We start from the raw sequence: 5662 nt of genomic DNA on the forward strand, positions 1-5662 counted from the left end.
GTTTCAGTGATATTCAATATTTTTTATCTGTCTATTCTTATAATTTAAACCCTATTGTATATTTAATTACAATACTTTTTAAGTTACCATCCTCAAATATTATGTTAGCAGCAACAAGATGAGTGTCAATCATGCTTATCCTTAATAGAATTTCTCAATGCCTTTAACACGGATAGATTTTAAGGTCAAATTGAACTTAGGCCAAAACAAGTTAAGGAGTGTTATTTTAAGTCCACAAAGAAGTCAATTGTTGTTCATCATTCGTTGGTTAGTAAGTTCACATATCAATTCTCATTATTGTTTTTGGTGCTCAGCGTTGTCACGCAGTTGCTCCTGCTAGAGCCACATTACTTTCGTACATTGCAATGGTGGGCCTTTGTGAAGGTCATGGTTAAAAACTCTATTTGGGTTAAAGGAACAAGACAAAACAATCCCATTTCATACTTCTTCAGTAGAGGCATTTGATACCAAGTGTCAGTTAATGAAATGTATTATTTGAAGAACACATGCTTTCATGAATTTATCACTGGATTCCCTAAAAAGATTGGAATTGGATTTTTTTTGTTGTCTTGTTGATTATCACTACAAACCAACCTCCTTACCATTGATGTCAAAGGGGGAGGTAAGCAGAAGTGAGAAAAGCTTCTCAGGACAAAAAGGGGGAGGATCACAGTTAATGCCATCAATGCCAAAGGGGGCATTGATGGCATTGTTTTCATTGATGGCAAGGGAGCGACGGAGGAACAGCATAGATATGCATGTTGACATTGATGGTAAATAAACAGAAAGATCTTGAGGCATTATGGTTAAGAGGTATTTGATGTCATTGATGTATGGACAATTGATATTGCAATACTTCTTATTATATTTGCTTAATAGAAGTGTTTGTGTGAAAGGTATGGCCTAGTTGGATGGAGTTGCTGCAAGTGATGTAATACTTTTTGGTTGCATACTTGTTGGGTCCATTATGCATGTGATGTTTTGATGTCATTTGATTTATGCAAGTTGACCTATGCTTATTATGCTTATGTTGATGGTATAGTTTTTGAGAAAAGGAGCAGAGATTGAGCATTGTTGTGATGCAAGGCTATGGCAAAGGCAAATATGTGCAGGACAAAATGTTGCAGAGATTAATTGTGATGCATTAATGGTAAATGTTGTTGATGATCATGAGGAATGAATGCTCGATTATATATTCATATGTTATTCCTATAATGTTACGTGATGTTAGCATTATGTTGATGTATTTAATCATTACAGGTGGCTGAAAATAATATTTGATCACTTATTTGTGTTCTAATATTCAAACTATGAAGAGCTAGGAAACGAATGAGTGGAAGGCAGAGAGTCAAGTGTGTTCACTTCGTATTCTTATGTGGAATACAATCATCCATCAAACTATCTTTATAAAAGATGTGATTTTGGAAGGCAGAGTGTGTTAGAAGTTAGAGAGTTAGAGAGCATGTGAGTGTTGATTCTTCGTGATTTATTTGGCACATATGAAGCTGATGTGAAGCACATTTGAAGGGGGAGAAGAGGCAGACATAAAGATAGAGATATTAAGAATTGATGACCATGGAAACCAACATGTTGTTTTTCATATGTATTAGGGGATTATAATCTCCTTTCAAGTTAGAGCTTGATAAAGAACAGGTTGTAGCCAGTTGAGGTAGGAGCCTCTTGTAGGTTGTAGCCTACATAAAACTTATGGGACTTGGAGCTTCCTTGTATGTTGTAGCTTGCCGAAAATTGAGGTAGTAGCTTCATGTAGGTTGGATCCTACAAAAAATCAGATGTAATAAGGGAGTAGGAGTTTGTCTTTGCATCACAACAATAACAAACTCGAGGTTTTCTCCCTTTATGGGTTTCCACTTATATCTGGTGTTCATATGTCATCCTTTTATGTGTTGATGTGATGTTCTGGTTCACATATTTCTTGTTGTTCACATATTAAATCTATTGTTCATAATTTGTTAAGTTGTTCCTTTAAAAGTTCAGTTAATGAGTTTAAAGAAAATAAGTTTAAGGTCCATGAATGTACTAAGTTGATTCACCCTCCCCCCCACTCAGCTTAGTCAAGTTTTCATCACATACATCATTTCACCAAAGGTAAGATGACAATTAGTCCTAATTCTCCATCCCTTTGTTAAAGTATTCTTGTCTTAATTTCTCAGTTTGACGAGGTGCTTTTACCATGTCTACAGGAAACTAAATCCAATAGTTGAGGAACTTGCCAAAAAGGATCCTATATGAATCAAGGTGATATTGAAGTTAATCAAGTTTTGAGTTTCTCTTCTATTCCCTAATCATGGACAGATTCTCAAATATATTTAATTCCCACTGGGATATTGCTTCATTCCCCCCTCCTTGGTCATGCATGGTAATGCACATTGGGAGTAGATTATATATGAAATTTTTTACGCCTCTTCGAAAGCATACTCTAATTGTTTGATGGACGAAGCCTTCTTTCTGACCTTCTCCTATCCTAACTGGCCCTAGGTGTGACACACAGGTGAACAGTTGGCACCCTCTCCAGTTTCCTTCAACTTCAAGAGATCACATCCATTTATTATGCTGCAAGTTCAATTTAATTCACCTTCTCTCGACTTTTGTGATCACAACATTTCAAGAGAGTATGAATTTAATTCTATTATCTTGTTGTGATGTTACCTCATTGCCTTTCTGCTCAAGCAATTTCTATATGGATTTTCAAGACTTATTGTTGCAAGTTGGCTCGTGTCAGTGACCCGTCTGCTATTTATCAAACTCTCTGAAGACTATGCCCTTGTCATGGTGTCTCTGTTTGTTTGGTATTTGGGTTCTGATTTTTTCCTGCGTCATGGATCAGGGCGATGGAAACGCTTCAGTGCATGTCTCTAGAGCTCAGGGCTCTCTTCATAGGAAGGAGGAAATTTATGTTCCACTGGAAAACATTTATCCTTCTGACATTATCGACAGAATGTTGGACTCCTCTTAAGGCCTGATAGCCTCCATTCAAAAGCTGAAAGATATGGTGGAATGTCAAAGAAGTTCCTTCTAGATTTTCTTGCAAGACAAATTGTTGGTTCACCATGTTGAAATGGAGTTCTCTCTCAATGGGATGAAGGATGAAATTCACTAGATCATCTCTCGTGTTGCCACGTTGGAAGTTTCCTCCTCTGGTAGCAGAACTCTCCCTGACGACAGTGGTCCTATGGTTCCTACTGTGCGCAAGAGGCCTCGTCATCCAAGAGGTCTGAATGATAATGGCCCAAGCATCTAGTGTGGTAATTGCACTCACCGGAGGTCTTTTTTGGTCTTGTAGCTCAATCTTATTTTCCAATTTTTGTCTATAATGTATTTCTGCAAGAATATGTTTTTGTTGGGGTCTCATTGCAAGGTTTATAGTTGTCGTATTTTATGTTATAGTTGGTCATATAGTCTTGGTGATAGTAAAGCTTATGTTTACTTGGTTGAAGTGGTTTTGATATTTTCAGAAATTAGATGTAAGGGGTCAAGGCCCTCTCCTTGTTTTTAATTAATATAATCCCTACTACATGTTCTATTGAAAAAAAAATCAAATAAAGAGAAAATCAATATTAGTGGGTGAACAATAAATTAAATAATGCATAAGGAAAATACAAAATTAAAATCTGATAAAAAATCAAATTACAAAAAAAAACACAAGAACTATAAGGGAAAAAATAAGAAATAAGGGTCTCGAAGAAAATAATTTAATATTAAAAATTGAAAGGAAAAGAGTGTGTATATATATATATGGATAAATAAATACATATATATTATAAAAGAAAAAACAAATATAATGAAATAAAAACTAGAATAAAAATAAAACAAAATAGAAAAATTAAACACCAAGAAAGAGAACAATTATAGTGTGTATATATATGTGTGTGTAAAATATAAGTAAAATTTATAACCCTAGTAATAAGGCAAGAAAAAGAAAAGGACAAATATTATTTTAGATATCAATAGATAAGAAACTATTAATCTATATATGAATCAATATATATATGACTATCTATTCATATGAAGTTTATATATAATTATAACATTCCCTATATATATGACTATCTATTCATATGGAGTTTATATATAATTATAACATTACTATATATATGACTATCTATTCATATGGAGTTTATATATATATCATATGGAGTTTATATATATATATATATATAACATTACTAATTATTTAATTTTTTCAGGAGAAAAATCAAACTTTTATTAAGACAATAAAAAGTTACATTTGTGATTGTGGAGTGGACTATGCACCAGAAAAAGCGCTCTCGACCTAGCTCTGTCTGTGCATTTTCTTGCTGCCTTGGCCTCCAGCGACAGCTATGGCCCCTCCAGAGCCTCCACTAGATGGGGTTCCCCCTCCTGCATCTACTCTCTCGGTTGAGCATCCTCCAGAAGAGTCTACCTCTACCTTCACCTCCTTGATATCCTCTCTTGGTCCTCCTCGATCAAGGCCATCTATCTCCAAATTTGTTAAGAAACTCGATGACATTCCAGAAATCATTTTACCACCCTCTCTTCCTCGACGAGCTGCCCTCTCTCTCTCAGAACGTGGCTTGGTGGGTCAGTTTACTGACCTCTGGCCTTCTCTTAAATTAGTGCAGAAGTGGGTCAAGCAGAATTGGTCACCTTCAATCAATCAAAAAATCTCCATTCACTTCTGCGGAAGAGGATATTTCACATTCCACTTAAAAACCAAAGAAGACAGGGATCTCATATTCAGGAATGGGCCATATTTCATGGACATAGGGGACTTTATCTTAATCGATGGACTCCATATTTCAACCCTGAGTTGGATGTTCCGAATGTTGTTCCAGTTTGGGTTCGCCTCCCCCACCTCCCCCTCCACTCCTAAGGAGACAAATCAGTAAAAGCAATAGGAAATGCAGTTGGAAAATACAGAACTGAACCAAAGGAGAACATGCACACTTGTGCAAGGATTTGTGTGGAAGTCGATCTGGGAAAAGGCCTTCTGAAAGCAGTAAAGATTAGAGTTAATAATATGATGCGCATTCAGCAACTGGACTATGAACAAATCCCATTTAAATGCAAGATATGTCACGAGTACTGTCATTTTTCTAATAGATGTCCAAAAAAACAAGAAACTAATGAAGTAGAAGTCCAAGAAACCAAATGGGAACCAATCAATAAAAAGAAGACAACGAACAAATCTTCCTCTCAACAAGCTCCATCCCAATCAGCTCCTCTGAATCCCTCCCCCTCTCTTTCAATCATCCCCCAACCTCCCCTCCATGATCCCAATTCCTTCGGGCCCCTCAACCCCTCCTTCGATCCTCCTTTGGCCCTAAATGATCCCCTCATGCCCTCCTCCTCTTCCCCCTCCTCCCCCCTTGGTCCTCCCTCCCTACCTCCCTTTGTGCTCCCTTCACCCTCTCTTCATCCCCAAACATTCCTCTCAACCCACCGCTCCCCATCCTTTGAGAGAATACTCACAAAGAATCAATCCTCCCTTTAGAAAAAACAAGGAATAAGAACCAACAAGGAAGTAAGAGACGATGTGGCAACAAAGGAAATGGAAATGGGAACACACCAACCGATGGATTCCTTCCTCGAAAAAAGTACAGGAAACAAGGGAAAAAACCACCATTCTAATCGAGGGAAAGGTCCCTATGCCTCAACC

Source organism: Pinus tabuliformis, chromosome 2_2, assembly GCF_031772625.1.
Source record: "Pinus tabuliformis cultivar Carrire ecotype Pingquan chromosome 2_2, CPIR1, whole genome shotgun sequence".
NCBI classification, from domain to species: domain Eukaryota; kingdom Viridiplantae; phylum Streptophyta; class Pinopsida; order Pinales; family Pinaceae; genus Pinus; species Pinus tabuliformis.